General features: G+C 49.0%; 1 protein-coding gene across 2 annotated transcripts in view; it reads left to right on the forward strand.

The window, feature by feature from the left end:
• LOC144178522 (irregular chiasm C-roughest protein-like) overlaps positions 1-17,565 on the forward strand; it is a 413,379-nt gene that overhangs the window by 84,436 nt on the left and 311,378 nt on the right. The window contains exon 1 of one of the 2 annotated variants that reach the window (XM_077706440.1): positions 6,314-6,805. The exons of the other annotated variant lie outside the window; for it this stretch is intronic. The gene's annotated coding sequence lies outside the window, so the exon portion shown is untranslated. Of the gene's footprint in view, positions 1-6,313; positions 6,806-17,565 lie in introns of those variants that run through there. 2 annotated transcript variants of the gene reach the window in all.

Genomic DNA, 17,565 nt, shown 5'->3' on the forward strand with positions numbered 1-17,565 from the left:
TCTGGATAGTGGAAAGGACGATGCGGACGGCGAAGGCCCATTTCATCACTGACTAGGGACGCCATCCAGCTCGAATGGAATAGAAGTCGTCTGCTCGCATAATAAAGTTATTACTGCTATTAAAACCATAGGGCCATTCAGCGCTAAGAGTACTCTAGTATTGTGCCTTTACCTTACTTGTCGTAATTAGTTTACAGTGGAGTTGTAAATGTTTCGTAATTGATTGATTGGTTGTAGGGTTTTAACGCGCCGACGCAGCGCAGGCGATGAGGCGCGCCGTAGTGGAGGGCTCCGGATTAATTTTGACCACCTGAGGATCTTTAACGTCCGCCGAAATCTCGTACACACGGGTGTTTTTGCTTTTCGCCTCCATCAGAAAAGCGGCCGCCGCGGCCGGGAATCGAACCCGCGACCTCGTGCTCAGCAGCGCAACGCCTTAGCTTCTGAGCCACCGCGGCGGGTAATGTTCCGTAATTACCGCCTGCTTTTAGTACGTAGCTTCTGCGGGAAACGTACAGTTGCAAAAAACGGCAATAACTCAGGTTTTACAGGGACTATCGCTAAGAATTTGTTCGACATCCCGGACAACTGCATAAATCTGGGGAGTTTTATCTCATTTAGTGGGGTGGATAATTGTAAGTCTCAGTTATAACACAAATAACATGAAGCCGCCTCTCCGAAGCCATTCTAGCACCGTTCAGAAAGGCCACCATGAAACGGACGGTCAGATATTTGTCTGACACGGTAAACTAGAGTCTTCAAAAGTTTAACAAAATGAAATAACTCAGAAATGCGCTAGTCTTAAAATTCAAACAATCGCATTTTGTTTTTGGCACTACATCGCATCCGACAGCGCTCCGGTCAATTCCCTCATAAATGAAGTGTCGTCAAACGATAAATCAAAGCGCATTTGTTGTTTTCTTTGCTACATTAACAGCTTTGCTGCCAAATTAATAGAGCGGAGATCAATGTCAATCACATTTATTTTTAGTTGATTATCTTTTCTTTTTTTTTGCGTCGAAATTACGACCTCATTTGCAGTTTGACCCAATTTTCGGGTTTTTATAGTTGCGCTAAAGTCGACTTTATCCGGAACGTCTTTTTTAACAAGAAACTTATTGCTGTACAATGTACCAAAATTGCAAACAGAATGAAAGAAAAAAAAAAATAATAATAACCTCCCCCCCCCCCCTTTTCCCCCGCTCTCCTCAAAACTAAAGCATTGAAATCACCCGGCAACTATCATGACCCTCACCCGAAGCTCAAACCCCCGGATCACTCAAGCGAGAAGTCTCGCGATGTAGCAGAATTTCGTTTCCGGTCTAAGTTTTGGACTTTTCGTAGATTAGTAATTCAGGGTAGACCGTTCCTCAAATAAAACAAAACGAATCGTTAAAGGAAAGGAAAATTTGTTCGTAAGTAACCAATAAATAAATTGCCAGGGCCCTAAGCCAGAACAATACAGCGCCGCTAAGAAAGCCCCCCGCGCATAGTTCTCCAGCGCTCTCATCTTTATCCGCATCTGGCCACCGCGCAAAGGCAGCGCTCATATTTCACCCCGCAAGTTCTCCCGACCGCGACGTCGCGTCAAGAGAGACGTCGGGGCTCTCTCTCCTCCGGCGGCCTAGCCCCAGGGTTCGAACCGCGCACAGCCTCACTTATTTCGCGACTCCTCATGCACTGGGCGCATCGTGTTTGTTTGAGCCGTCCTTCCTTGCGCTGTTCGGATGAAGGCCTTCCTTCGTGCGGGCCACTGAGCCAGCAGCCACTGCACGCCCGGCCGGCTCTGTCAACCAGCCAAGTCGGTGTCATCGCGCCGGCCCTCTCTGCGCGCTGCCTAATCCAAAAAAACGGGGTCAATAGTATTCAACCGCACAAGCGGCCGCCTTATTGATTTCGTTCTTTCGGCGAACACGCGGCGTTTTGTCTATTTTGCCGCGTGGCCGAAGCGTGACGGGGGCAAGCAAGAGGGGGGGAAGGCGGGGGGGGGGGGGGGGGGGTGGGGGGCTGTCAGCACGCCAGCGGATGGCGTAAACAAATGGCCGGCACGCTAGACGGCACTCAGTACCACCCATAGTCTGCGGGGCTATGAACGCTGCTTCGGCCTGACCTCTAGCGTGTCACTTCCACGCGACGCAGTTAAAGGACACGCCGGGGTGGTAGGCGAGCTGTCAGTCATCCTATGCGCCATTTACAGGCCCCGGTCTCAAAATTCTGAGGCACGACCAAGCAATTTTTAAACTGATTTGCCACCTCTGCTGTAGGTTTCTCATGTTTTAACGAAAGTACTCTATCTTGCTCTATCATGCTACGAGAAGTATAGATGTTATATGGTATGACTGAAGCTGTTAATATTGAAGTGATAAGATTACAAAAAGAACTCGCTTTAATTATGGGTGGGGATTGCCGGACTCGTTCAGGAACAACCTATAAACGATACAAATAACCGTATGCTACTCATTGATGGGATGAAAAGGTGAATAGAAGTGGAGCGCTATATAGAAGGACGAGATAAGAAAATTTAGGCAACGGATGGATTCTGCTGAAGTACAATAGACGACGTTGAAGGTGACTTAATGGGACAAAAAGACTTCGCTGCAGTGCAACGGATGATAGCGTAAGTGATCGTGATCATGACATGGGGATTATCCTTAAATTGCCAAAAGTGTATTAGGCATTGCCAAAAGTATATTTCGCATACGCCAGAGCTAAGCCGGTTTCTTGAAGATTTCACTTCTTTTTCTCTTTTCCTGCATTGGTTATTTTCCTAAATTTCCCTCCACTTCTCACGTTCGTCCCCACTGTCGCTGGTACATGTCTACGACTTGGTGGTTTACAGCTTTGTTGTGTTTTCGTGTTATGTACGCGCGATTCTTTTCGTCCTTGCCTTGTCCGTGCGAACCATTTTCCGAGGGTGAAATAGATACCCTCGTTGTAGTCGTCGTCGTCGTCATCGTCGTCATCGTCGTCATCGTCGTCATCGTCGTCGTCATCATCACCACCACCACAACCATCATCACCACCATCATAATCGTCGTCGTCGTCATCAGCATCAGCATCAGCATCAGCAGCAGCAGCAGCAGCAGCAGCAGCAGCAGCAGCAGCAGCAGCAGCAGCAGCAGCAGCAGCAGCAGCAGCAGCAGCAGCAGCAGCAGCATCAGCGATAACAAAACAACCCCACCAACAGCCGGTTAGGTCCACTGCAGAACGAAGGCCTCACCCATTGACCTCCACTGGCCCCTGTCCTGCGTCTCTCGATTCCATTCACACGCCGCTTAAGTTTGTATGAGAGCATTGCAAGCACTTACTGTATGTGCATAACCCCTTAAGAAGGCAGCTCCCAGTTCCTCTGCCGAAACTGTCGAAATAATTTAGAAGAAACGAGTTTACCGCAAATTTGTTTACATTTTTCACCAGCAGTTACGCGTTCCTCCTTCTGGCCCATGGCACAACCCTGTCTACTTGGATATATATAGACAGAAATAAGAGCAGCCAGTCAAGAAAGCCAAGGAAAGGAAAGGAAAAAAATGTGGTAGGTCATTTATTCTTCTTGAAACAGATATAGTCTTTTGAAAGAAAGAAAGTAGAGAAAAACATGCCCGCCGGGTGAAATCCGAGCCCGCGACCTCCAGAATACGCGTCTGGTGCGATTGTGCAGGTCATGGGGTTCGGATCCCCGAAGGCGGGCATGTTTTTGTTTTTTTTTTTTTCACTTTTTTTCTGTATTTCTTTCCAAACAGTGTATCTGTTTCAAGAAGAATAAATGACCTACCACATCTTCCCCTTTGCTCTCCTTGGCTTTCTTGAGCGCCATGTCAGATAGAGAGAGAGAGAGAGAGAGAGAACGAGAGTTCATGCGAAGTGCCTGAAAATGAGCTCTTCATAATCATAAAATTTTCGCCCTTTCCTTTTATTTCATTTTTATTCTTTTGTCTTCCTCCAAGGCTGCTCGGTGTATGCCCCATAAAGCCCCCCTTTTCCGCTCATCATTTTCGCCTCCCAACGGGTTTCTTAACGGTCTCAGTTCGCCGTAGAAACGGGCGTCTCTGTCAGAGGCTTCGCAGCCCAAGGAAGCTCGCTACACTACGACAACACCTGCCGCAACAAAAAGGGAAGATATAAACAAATAAAAAAAAGAAACAAACGATGGCGGCAAACGGAGAAAGACGCCGGGCTGCCTGCAAACAGTTCCATTTCACGGTTGCTGCGCCGCGCGACGTCGCAAAACAAACGTGTCCGCGGCGGCGCCCCAACGCCGGGGCGGCGGGCGAGCGGGCGCCCCACGTTCCCAGCACGCGCCTAACCGGGGGCTTCCCTGCCCGGGCCGAATCCCAGGCCGCGCTCTGGGCGCTCTTAATCCCCGACGTCACGAAGGCGCGCACGAGAAGCCCGTGAAAAGAACGGGGAGGCGCGCGCACGAGCGAACCGAAACGCTGCGCGTTCCGTCACACGCCGTTGCCTCGCCCCGGTAAACGTGGGGAGGACGCAACCGCCGCCCGATTTGTTCGCCTTCTTCGCGGAGGGTGCTTCCGAAGAGATGAAAAAAAGAAAAAAGAAGTAGCAGTGCCTTAGCTCGGCTATGCCAGGATATACGTAGCGTGAGCTAAGGTGCAACCGGTTATTCTTAGGTTTCCTGGTTGTCTCGGATTAGCTATCATGCTTACTGCCGCTAAAACGATTTCCAATCCAATGCAATCCGATCCAATCTAATTTAGTCCAATCCAATCCAATTCAGTCGCAGCGGCGGCAGCTCCGGCGCGCCAGCTGTGCGCCGTGAGACGTCACTGCTAATCGCGCATGCGCAGCACGGCTCTTCAGGAGCCACGCGAAACTGCTCAACCTCGGCCAGTGCAGCTCACGCTACAAAAAACGCATGAAATTGATCGCCAAACTGCCTTTTACAGCAAATTATTCCTTTCATTCAGCGTCGACCGCATTTGCTTACGGAATGTCCGACGCGTAATTGTGGTTCGCTGTGCCGGCGTTATGAATCGGCTTGTCCTCAATTCATTTCTCTCGATTTCTTTGGAGTAATAAGCACCTCAAGAAATGTAGTCGACAATACTGACAAAACGTAGTTTAATGGTGTTTGAAAACTGCTGTATGAAAATTCTTCCTGCATGAAAATTCTTCCAGTAAATTGATCTGTATGACCGTTCAAAGTGTTTCATGGTTCCACGAAGCGCTCCCCAAAACTCCGCCTCAAGGTGTCTTCGCTGCACGACTTCTACGTTTAATTTGTTTCTGCAGCACACTTTCTGAGGCTATCTTTTTGCACAGCAGGGCAGCTAAGCGGGAAAGCCAGAAACACAAAATGCAGCGTATAGTTGTTGGAACAACTTCTAGCTGCAAGAGCAAATTTTCGACAACATGCCAACCATTAGCATAAAAGTAAGACAGGAAACGCGGACATAAAATAAGTATGTGGCTGATTTCCGATGCAAGTGAAAATTGTTTCATATTATGAGATGGATGAGCATAGTTCACTGTGCGGCGCTCCATCACACTCGCAAGCCCGCAAGGCGCTGTCATGTGTGAGAAGCATTGGTTCAATGTATACATTTTTGTACCCATGCGTGTGATGCCGTGTAGGCCCGATTCCCGCTCGAGCCTGACCAAGGGTTACAGTATTGATAGGTAGATAAAGAAAAAGAAAGCAAGCAAGCAAGAAAGAAAGAATTCATTACAATCCTACCTACTCCTGCTCGCAGTTCCTATTGACGACAGAAAAACCAGTTGTAACTTGCCGTTGACATGAGCTGTCCCACGTATATGCGCTCAACATTTCATCTGCTTCGTCCTCACGCGCGGAGCAAAGCTACCGTCCAGAAGGCAACAGCCCCAGGTGGAGCGCGTCCCCGTTCGACACGCAATCCCGCGGGGCACAAAAGCGGTCATCAGCCCAGGAGACAGGGTCCCCAGGCGCGGAGAACTATTTTTCGTCCGTCAAGGGGGTAATGTCTTTATCCGGGCAGATGCCGTTTGTGCGACAGATTTCCCCGCGGAACGTGCGCCGCGACCCAAACACCGGCCGCGCCAGGATGAGCCGCGAAATGACAGGAGAAGGACAATGACGCTGCTTGCGGGACGTTCGCGCTGCAGGCACAAGAACTTCTGGGGGAGGGACGCACGCGGCGAAGAAAAGGGGAAGGGCACGTCCAGGGGCACCACCAAATCGCGGGGCCTCCGAACGCGCAAGCATGCGAGCCACGCAACGGCAGCAGCCTTGCCGCAAGGCTGTCGCGCGAGGGCGCCAGGAGTCGGGGAGCGGAGGGCGAGCGCCTCCCTCTCCCTGGGGCCGCGCATCGTGCTCTCGGGAGAAGCGTCGCAGTGTCGGCCAGGAAGCCCCCTCGGCCCGAAGCGCCCGACGTCCGTGGTTCGGCCGTCGCCTTGCCCGTGTGCCGTCGCCGCTGGTGTTGTCGAGCGCAGCCTGGTTCGACCCTACTGATTTCCTCGCTGCTCCTGTCGGAGTAAGCAAAGGTGACCTGCTCGCGCAGGAACTTCCGTCGGACCTCGGACCGACTCGTCGTCGCTCGTCTGAGATCACCGTGTCCACTGCCTTCGTCACCTGACTGTGAGGATCCACCGTGTTGAACGTGTTTCGCCCGCTGTGATTTGTCGACGTCGTGCGTTGCGCGGGGCTTTTTTGCTTGCGTTCTGTGCGCGAAGGGAACGCTTTGCTTGTGAACCATGGTGACAGTGTAAGGCCCGCGTTTCTTCAGCGAGAACGGACGGGAACCTACAGCGCGCCGCACGTTCTGGTTTCTCCGCTCGCCGGCTTCAGGAAGGAGCTTGACGGACGCAGGTGAGCTGTGGTTCGGTACGGACGCTCGTCTGCGCGTGCACGAGTTGCCGCCCCCTTGTTTCCCGCTTTTGTTTACTTCGATGTGCGCGCTCACGTTCGAAGCTGTCCTCAGCGCGGGCTCCCTTGCAAGACGTGTCTGCATCCCGTTGCAATGTATGGTTGTCAGCATGCAGCCAGCACGCTCAACAAATGGTGTTTGGGGGAGTTTTTGGTGATGTCTTTTACTTATAAGAACGAGCGTTTTGCGGGTGTGTGTGATTGCATTGATGTCTGTTAACGCGTGCCCCGCACCCCCCAACGCCTGCCTGAGCATCCACCATAACCTCCTTGGTCGGTGTATGGCACGTTGCTTAAGGAGGTGTGCGTAAGAGGATTCCGACTCTCTGTCGAACGATCCCACGCCATATAGTCTAGAATAGAGATGATTACATCGCTGCAATGCCCCTCCCCCTCTAGAGAGGTAACTTACTTTACAGCGTGTCGGCTTGAAGCTGCACCCATGAGCAAGCACACTATCGCATTTGTGTGTCACTAATACAAATGCACTCTCCTCACTATATCTCTCCTGAAGAATTTGTGCGGCATAACGATAACTCCTTGGCATATCAGAACAGTAGAACCGATGAGATCGCATTGCGTCCAGTACAGTTGCACCCGGCTAAATTCGCATGTCCAGCTGGTCTGCTAGGCAGTGCATAAGGCGATTAGAGTAAAAAGGCCACAGCAAGATAGGAGTAAAATGTGATCGAAGAAACATTTTAAAAGAATCTCCGGAACAACATGAGTACATACTAAAACGTCAGATCTGGCAATCGGGTACTAGAACAGCTCATGGTTCGCGAACTTCATACCATTTTTTAACGTTATCTCTCTTTCAGCTCTTGTTTCCAATGAAAAAAAAAAACGCTGCATTACAAAACTTAGAGTTGAGGATCCCGCTCGTCTGGTCTTGGTCAACTGGTTAGTCCAGTGGCGCCCCCGTAAGGCTCACTCGGCACGCGCATCGTTAGGACTATCTTCCCGATCAACAAAGCGCTCCAATCTATACATGTTAGTCCTCCAAATGAATGCGAGAATGGCAAGCTTCAGCTTTCAGGGGTCCTCCTGTGACTAACCAGATAACCCCGTTGGTTTTTAAAGCATCGTGCATGGCCTGCACAGTGTCGTTTTGTACTTCTAGCGAGAGTGTCAAAAGAGAAAAAGAATTTAACAGTCGGCGCGATAGCAATAGAGCACCTAGCATGCATGCATGCGTGTGTGTACTTGGCCCAGTACAAGTTAAAACTTCTCTCGTTTTCTAGTACTGCTACAATAGATGGCCTCTGTTTGAAGTTAACCAGACTTGTTCTCGGTTCGCGCTACCAAGTTTCCCCAAAACTTGATTTCCAGTAGTGCCAAGTTTCTAGAAACGATTTTTAGTCTATTACATTACTGCATTTGCAAAGCAGAAACATTTTACTAAGCAAGAAGAAGCACCTGCAAGAGAGAGGTGAATGCAGTCGCATTATTTTGGGCTTATCGCTTGGCGCGAGCATTGTGCAACAATGACAACTAGCTCAAAGCCTTTTTTAAATCCCTGTTTGTACCACCAGGTGAATGGATAGACTCCTTGGATCACTGTAAACTGCTTTTAAGAATAAGGACAGCGCCGCCTCCTTCAAAAGGTTCACCATCGATCCTAGCGTTTGACTGCAGCCTTTTACTCCGTCATACTGCATTGAATCGGCAGCAATGTTTAGAATGGGGTCATTTGGAATAACACGCTTCGAAATATGCCGCACAGAATCCCCAAAAGTCCCCAACGCGGCTACAAACTAGGTCGCTCCATGAAATTAATCCATATTTCACTGAAACGTACTCTTTTAAAATGCTGTAGTCATTGTTTATTTGTTATCTGGTTGTTTATCTAATCGTTTTTATTATTGTTTTTCTAATTGTTTCTCTCATTTCAACCACCTTCAAGACAGTAAAATTGCGTAGGTAATGACACCGTGACAGCTACGCCTCTGACAACATTCATGGCGCGGTGTGAAATTTTGAGCTTCACACACTGCCGGCGCTAGTCTTTATGGTTAGGTAATATACGCTCACACGTAAACTTTAATGCGGTTCCGATAAGATAAATGCGAGTGATAGCGCTTGAGCGGGGTAAGCGCCGCATGATTATGCACTGCTATTACAATGCATAATCATGCACTTTAGTAAATTAACTGTGCATGATTATGCATAGCGACGTGGTTCGAACCTTCCCTCTTGCATACCTGCTCATAGGCTATCCTGGTGTTGCCTAGCAACACAATGTCGAGCTTAAGCTACGTGCACACTAGCGTCAAACTTGCCGTGCCGCCCTGCCGACGGCCGCCAGCGGCGTCGCGCCGCAGCCTTCACCCGCAGCGCAGGCGACACCGTTGGCGGCCGTCGGCAGGGCGGCACGGCAAGTTTGACGCTAGTGTGCGCGTACCTTTACGCGGCATTCTTCATCTCTATGACCTCAATTCAAGGCGTAGCAATGCCCTTCCATGGCTGCCGCCAACGCGTGCCGATGGTTTAAAACACCGGCAATACATTTTCCGATGACACGTGCCCTTGATTGACAATCTTCATACATCCGTGGCATGAATGTTCAAAGTGGGAACATGTAGGCTCGCGCGTTATAAACCGAAGTTGCTCTCAAGGCCGTAAGCTCCTTCACCGCCGACCTCCCCGAGTCGCGGACGCGGGCAATTTCCCGGCAGGGCACGCAGGCTTGCAGGCAAAGCTCACCCGCGTTGGAGGAGGAAAGTTGTACGGCACGACTAAGGGTCATTTGTAGGCTACGGTACGTTGCGCTACGAATCGAGGGATCGGAATATACGTTTGGAATAAGCCGATATCTACACCGTGATGTGTAACGTGCCCTGGTGACGGGGAATATTCGGCCTCTGTACAGTCGTGCTCGCGCACGGCGGTCACGCAAATCCCAGAACACGCGGGAACCCTGGCGGCTAACGATCGATATCGTTCATTAAGGTCGAGATACGATTTCGAAAGCCATTAAGCGAAATCTCAACATTTCTGGCCCTGACGATGACATCGTTGCGGCTATGAAACTTGCTTGCCCTGCTACTGGCGCAATTCGCTCTTCGGCTGCTGATCGCTTACCGAAAAGCTATTTAAATAAAGACAAAGAGAAAGGGTCAAGGTTTTTTCGGAAGGTGGCAAGTTGGCTGAAGAAACAAGTTTGTCCAACCACTGCGTACAATACCAGCTATTGAGATACTATACTTGGCTGGGTAGTCGACGGTCCCGTGCGGCAGGTAAATCTAGGATAGATGTTGGATCACTGCGAGTTGCACTCGATAGATGTTATAATGCATTGTTTGCAACGTTTTTGTGCAATACTATCAAGTAATATCCCTTTTGAGTACTTTGTCGATAACTCACTTCAAACGCTAGGCATTAAGCATGGAAATTAACCTTATAGTTGAGTTCACTACTTATCTAAGCTGTTTTTTATATAGACAAAACGGATGAAAGAGAAAGAAAGGGGTATCTAAGAGGGTTAGCTGTCCTATGGCGGCAAATAGGCCCGATGGTGAAATGATAAACCCAGCTGACAAGCTCGCTTTCTTGTTCGATTACTTTCATCTGGAAGGAGTTATGGCAGTGTCCGACAAAAGACCGGCATCGGCTCGAAATCCCTGGCGAAACGTGATACCACAATCCGGTTATTACGTCATGGTTCGCTTAAGACTACAGATGTTACATACAGTGTGGCAACGCACTCAGGGCTTCGGCGTATGCTTGCTTTTATCCGCTCTTCATTGTGATTCCCGTCTTACCTCGGGATATTTCTTTCTTTGCTACAAGTCCGACGACGGGCACGGTTAGGAGAAAAGAAGGCTATATGTTCCGCACTTATAGCGCTGAGCGCTTTAGGAGCACTCGTTGATATGTTACTGTGCGCGCCTCCACGGCGAATTGGTAGCGGATGGAAATGTCCCTCTTCAGTTAGTCACCACTAGAATAACTTTTTGAGCAGCCTCACAGCACATCACGGTCCTTTCGCGAAGAGCAAGTCGTTTTTTGCGCTTATCGACGCGAGGAGGAGATCATAAGGGAGGAATTGTATGGACGTTTTGAGAAAGGTTCGCTTGTTCTTTTCAGCCGTTCTGGTATATGCTGAATCTTTTTAAAGTTGGCATGAATACTGTACACACGTGCATTTGCTAAAAAGACATTTTAGCGGGTCAGTGTAGGTAGCCTTATATCAATATAAGAAAGGCTATATCCTTGTAAAACATAGTACTTAATTTTAAAGTGGGCTTCACCGTTATACTTGAGTGCATTGCTCATGCATAATGTCACGCGTTTTTTTTTGCTATTTTATTTTTTAAGTCTTTCTTAGCGATCCTAGTGCAACAAATCAGCTGCACGCGCACTATTATAACGAATACGTATGTGAACTTGGGGAACAATTGGGGAACACAGTTATGAGGTATCCCACTTTTCCGCATTAGGTTAGGTTTACTAGGGTACCCACCAACGAATGGTTACGCATTAAAAAAAAGGGTGGTTCGGGCAGAGAACCAGTGACATCTCTGTACATGTGGCCTTATTCAAGTTTGGCAGGAATATTTTAGAGAAGGAAATGAACGTAAAGGCCAGGAGGTTAACCAGCTGTTCAGCCCAGTGCAGTGTCTTGCACTGGGGTGAAAGGTATTCAGGGTATTAAAGAAAGTGCAAAAGAGAAGACAGAGATAGGAGGGGGAAAGCCCGTGTACTAAGTCTTTTTCTCAGGCACTGTAGACGTTCGTGCAATCATATATTGTTAAATTAACGGATATTAGTTTTGGTCGCATTCTGCAAACTTGATGGTCAGGACCGATGTTGCAGAACTGAATCTACCGTCCAATAGGCTGAGTTCACGGTCAGTGCGTTTCTCTCCGAGGAATAATAGTGGCAACGACAAAGCTAGAAGCACTGCTGGACGAAAGGGGTAAATGACGTTGTTTCTTGGTGAAACCGAGAAACATGTGTCCTGGACGAGAAGAACCATGCATGGCAAATAAATCATGCTTTCCTTATAAAAATACAGTGTGTAGTTCTCCCAGCATTGCCATAGCCGTATTGCTTAAGCAATATTGCTGTAGCACTGCGTAGCCATACTATCCTCCCTTCAGAGCTTAAAAGGAATATACACATTTTTTTACTGATGTCTAGTTTCAGTTCGCGTGAATGCTGACGATACGGTAACACGTCCTTCTTCAGTGACCCTCCTCCGCGTTTTCAGGCTGATGAACTTTTATCTGAATTTCGTTGCTGAAGGAATGACAAGTCAAGAAAAATTCAGCTTGATCCTGAGCAGCTTCAGTGGGTTGCTTGTTTTTCTTAGCCTTTCAACAAAATTACAAAAAACGTAATCTGATACCAAAAATCTCTGCCGGCAAGCCACCTAAAACATCTAAGATCGAAGACATAGGCCGGGGCTCTTGCAACAATGGAGCGTAGTGTGTACTTAATGGCACTTTTATTCTTCAGAATCGATTCAGAGAAACAAAGTTGCAATACGAATTTGACCGTTCACCCCTGGCGAAAAGCCGCAACAGCAAGAAAATGTAAAGCGTTGGGCCACTTTGGTGCTTCTGGCTTGCGACACTCAACACTGCGCGCAGTTGCGACAGCCGTTCCGCCGGGCTTTTGTTTCGCCAAACAGACTAGTTCGTACTCCCCAAACTTGTTTCGATGGAGACCAGATAGCCTGGCGCCTACGCGATAACACTTTTCGGCTCAACTTCCCCGGTATCGCGATGCCCATCAGTCGCCCATTGAACGACAGCTTCCACACTGACTGTCCCATCAAAATGATTAGAAGAGGTGAAAAGGAAACAGGTGTTGCACGTACTTCTCGCCATTGAAAACGGACCTGAGCCAGATGCACTTGAAGGAATCGGGCAAGCCCCGAAGCAACATTTGTGGTTGAAATATTTCACTTAGCTTTTGCTCGTCCCTCAAAAAAGGCTTTCTATTGACGCTTCTTTGAAAAACTCATCGTAACACCGAATTTCTAATATTATGACTGATGTTTATGCGAGCACAACAGACGCTTTTGGCATTTATTATTGTATGTACCCTACAGCATATTATCACTTAGCCATAGACGACGCAGCTGTCTTGAAGGAAATACAAGTTTTTTGGAGCGAACTTGTCCTCCCCTAACAACTCAAATAATACACATGCGGCGAAGCAGCAGCCAACAGAGTGACGTGCGCAGGCGAGTGCCGGATAATCTAATGCTGCGGCTTCTGCTCAGCGGGCATTTCAGCGAGTGTTTCGCGAACCATCCAATTACATCCACAACACTGTAGATCAAAGAAGATTATTCTAGGCCGTTGGCGATAATTCGAAACGCTCTCCCTATCAAAAGAGAGGCCACGTACGGCATAAAAATAAAGAATGGAACACGCGCTTCCCTTCGCGCACAGATAACACAGACCGACGCAGCCCGTCAGTGAAAACAAAACATAAATAAACAAACCCAATGTATGGTTCGCGGCAATATTACTGTGGACTCATTTCTGTATAAACCCTATTTCGGGATGTAGCGAACGAGTTAGGACAACAAATAAACAAACCGTGACCTGTGAGCTCCAAGCAGCTACGAAATATCTGGCGAATACGAACAACACACGTACAGTGAGACGCTTTGCGCAGGGCCCGTGCCCATGCTGTAAATGACGATGCTAGCTTCGGGCTCTTAGGCGGCACCTCATTTAACGTGTTTTGTTTTCGAGGAGGCAAATGCGGGCTTTCGGAAGGAATGAATAAACGCGCCCGCTTTACCAGCGAACGAATGCCACACTATTCTCTGTTTTATACGACACGGCGCCTCCTCTTCTTCCCTTTGGACCCCGTTTTTAACAAATGATCGGGACATAAATCGTATGGGAACCATTTCCCAACATTGTGAACGAGCGAGAAAGCAAGAGGGGGGATCGCCCCATGTTTTGTTCCGAATCGTTCGCGTCCGTTTGTGTACGCAGTTGCTGATTTCATCTCCCCATTTCTCCCGAAACACAGGGAGAACAGTGAGTGGAGAAAGAGGCTGGTGTACAGCGGCACAGCGCGCGTGGGCGGGGATAGGGACAAGGTAGAGAAAAAGCAGATAGAGTGTTTCGCGCCGAGGATTTCGATCGTACGTAAGAGGAGTAATGGCGTGTGTTTCCTGTGTGGAAAACACGCGCGGTGGAGGGGGAGACGACGAGCGTATCGTTAAATGGGGTCGCCGATAAGGGGCCTCAAAGGGTTCTCCCGAAACAAGGACTTTGTGCGCCGCTTCTCTTACTTTCGTCGTAACTTTCTGGGCGGAAAAGCGGGGCGCCCGCGATGTCGATGCGAGTGCAGAGCCGTCACGCTTTCGAGTCGGCGCCGATTCGCCTTTCAAGCACCGACGGCGGCCGAGGAGCCTGGCGAACCTCTCGAGATCGCTCTTGAGATGGCGAGCTTCTGTGCTGCTGCCGTAGAGCCGGAGTTTCGGTACATAGACCTGTCTCGCCGCGAGGCGAACGAAGTGCGTGGTTTGAATTTTGCCAGTAGGTTCTTTCCTCCCTGCTTTGCTCGCTATCCCCTCCCGCTCCACCTTCCTACCGCAAGCACGCACACACCTGCGCCCTTCTTCACTTCTTTCAAACGCGCTTGTCGTTAAATGTGCTTTCCGTCGGTATCGGTACAGCACGTACGAGATATTCCCTCGTCAGCTTCTTGATTTGAACCGCTGTTTTTTTTTTTTTTTTTTTTTTTCTGGTGCTTTCTACCGATGTAAGACTCGCTCTTTCGGAGGTCGCGTTGTCGAATAAACTTCAGTGGCGATGCCGATAAGGTGCGAATCTTGTGGCGATCGAGAATCAGGTATCGATGGCATATTTCTCTCCCTTCTGTCGCAAGTGTGGTGGCCGGAAGCGTGCTCAGCATGTTCTGTTAATCAGATTCTCTCGGCAAAGGAGGAGGTTATGGTGGAACCTGCTTTGGCATCCGGACAGTCACTATTGAGGAAGAACGGCCCGTATCTATTTACGTTCGTACAGAAGACCGCTTGTGTGGAAACGCAGGAATACTTTAGAACAAAACAAGCTGGCAATATTACACAAGCTGTGTAAGAAGTCGGCCTCGTAGAAGCAGCCCGTATAAAAAGAATACTTTCAGACTGTTCAACGAAATTGTTCTTAACGTAGGCGACAATAAAAGGCCCCGAAACCCATTTTGATCATCTGAAACCTTCTATTTTGATGTATTTAACGTTGGAACGAACGCGTCTTGACATTAGATTGTATAGTCGCGAAGCATTTGAATCAGGTATCTAGCACTACACTCAATGAGCTTATAAACACTTTCAAAGGCAGTGATTCCTCTATTGTATTCTTCAAAGCGTGTGCACTATTTTTTGTCCAACCGGTCGCTGCAGGGACTTTCCTTGCTATCGGCAGGGCTTACTTCAAAACAGCTATACATATGGAATATCTACTGTGCTATGGAAATCAGAGGTAGAAGTCCTGCGCTGGCGACACAGATAGTTGTCAAAGCGCTTCTAGCTTTCAGGCGCGACACAAACAGCGGAGGGTTTTGTTAGCCCGTTTGATGCTCCTTCAAGTTCAGATATGGCTTGACTTGCTCACGCAACACGCAAGTTTTATTTCCTCCTTTTTTTTTTCTACCGTCAACGCGTGCACTCTGTAGACATCTTGGGACGTGTATGGCTACAACTACATTCCGAACTTGCCATAATAGCCATAAAATCAACAAAAAAAAAATAGTGCAATTCCGTTTCGTTAGTTGCCAAAGGGGCATTACAAGCTGATTAGGCTGGTAACATCGGAAGCAGATGAATCGGAAAAAGGGCCATGCGGTCGACGAAAGCTTTCTTTCGTGGGCGTAACTGTTGGAGCATGTATTTTCGATATGAAAATTCGAGTCTAAAATAGCGCAGAGCCGATCGAATGATTAGTGCGTGTGTGTGCATGTGTGTGCGTGCGTCCGCGTGCGTGGGTGTTGAGGGGGGGGGGGGGGGGGGGCTGCGCGCGCATGCGTGCATGCGTGCATGTTCCTACGCTCTACGCCAGTTCGACACACATAATTCTGAAGTTCAACCTTTTGCTAGACCGACCATGGAAGTTTGCCGCAAGCGTTCGATTCGAGACAGTGCAAAAGGAAAAGAGGCTTTTCTTGGACGCCGTAGGGCCCTAGTTAGGCGTATATAGGCCGATGCACTTCCCGTATTCGTTTTGACGCCAAACACCGCAAGTCGCGGGCTAGATCGCTCGGGCTACCTGAACCGTGACGGTTTGCGCTACTCGTTCTTTTGAGCGAAATACCACCGCCGCCACTATAGCCTGCATGAGGGCTCTTTTTTTATTCGTTTTTCTCGCCAAGCATTCGACGCTTGCGACGTCACTCACTGACTGGGGCGGACATTGTGATCCTTCATACGCAGGTTATACAACTCGCGGCAATGGCAAAAAATTTAATCCAATTTTTTTTTCTGGTCCATTCTCTGCTTCCCACTTTTTTTTACAATCGATCGAACGTGTCACATAGATTTGCTGCGTTTTGAACAGCCTCTTACACATGTTTTAAAGTTAGTAGTGTTGAATGCTTTATATTTAACCCCTTTGGGTACATTGGGTGCGACTACGCACCTACACACACTGGTGTTTCCCTTTTCCGACGCGCGATCTCCAGCTGACGCTCCCCGGCTCTTGAAACTTGAACCTTGTTTACACCACGTCTTTTCTGTACCTAATAACGCGCACGCTCGAAACACAGATATCCAAGGTTTTTTCATTGAAAATGAGAAGAAGAAGGAAAAAAAAAAAACGTTCTGGGGTCGGCTGCACTTACACGTGGCTCGTATTCCTGTACTTAATTATTTTTTGCCGCAACGACTCGGACACATGGTACGCGGACACATGGGTCTACACCACTGTAGTAGTGTCTCTGAAAAGGGCGACTTGAAAGGGTGCAAGAAAAACGGCACATCCCTCTGCTCTAAATGATGGCAAATACCATGTTTCCATTCTCTGCTCGTTTCTAAACACGCGCCCAAACGCTTAAAAGGATTCTGTTTGCCATCACTCGCTATTTTTAAATCGCATCTTACAAGTTTCAGTGCTCGTTAGCGCCCACCGAACCGTTAAGGGGGAAAGGAAAAAAAAAAAAAAAAAGAAACGGGCCGTTTTTATCCGCACAACTTCCATCGCAAATCAAAGCAGCCGACGCGATCATCCAAGGTTCGGACAAACAGTACGTGCACACTCGCCGCTTTTCAGACTTCAACAACGGTGCCACACACGCGCTCACGGGCGGCTATCGAAAACGTCACGAGTAATGAATGCTACCGGACGCACCGTGACGCCGGACGGTGCTATCGCGGTTCCCCGATTCGATTTAATTTCCACTCGACGACGGCAGATTCGAATGCAGCCGAGCGAGCTGTGGGGGGAGGCTACTGATCGAGAGGAAGGAGAGGTCAGATTGCGTTCGCGCCGTTCCAAGGCCGCGCATCCATGCAAGGGCGACGGTCTCGCGGTCACCCCTGCGCACCCGCGCGACGGTGCGTGCGAGTCGCCCGATCAAGCCGAGGGCGCGAGGGGGAGGGCGGGAAGAGGGGTCGGCGCACTGATCGAATCGATTCCCCCTTTAAATGCCCGACCCTGAATCGATTCCCGTTGCGTCGTCAGACTGACTTATTTACCAATACACGACGGGCCACTCGTCGCACGAGCCGA

This window comes from Haemaphysalis longicornis, unplaced genomic scaffold (genome assembly GCF_048455015.1).
Source record: "Haemaphysalis longicornis isolate Haplotype H1 unplaced genomic scaffold, Haemaphysalis longicornis Haplotype H1 scaffold_4, whole genome shotgun sequence".
In the NCBI taxonomy this organism is placed as follows: Eukaryota; Metazoa; Arthropoda; class Arachnida; order Ixodida; family Ixodidae; genus Haemaphysalis; species Haemaphysalis longicornis.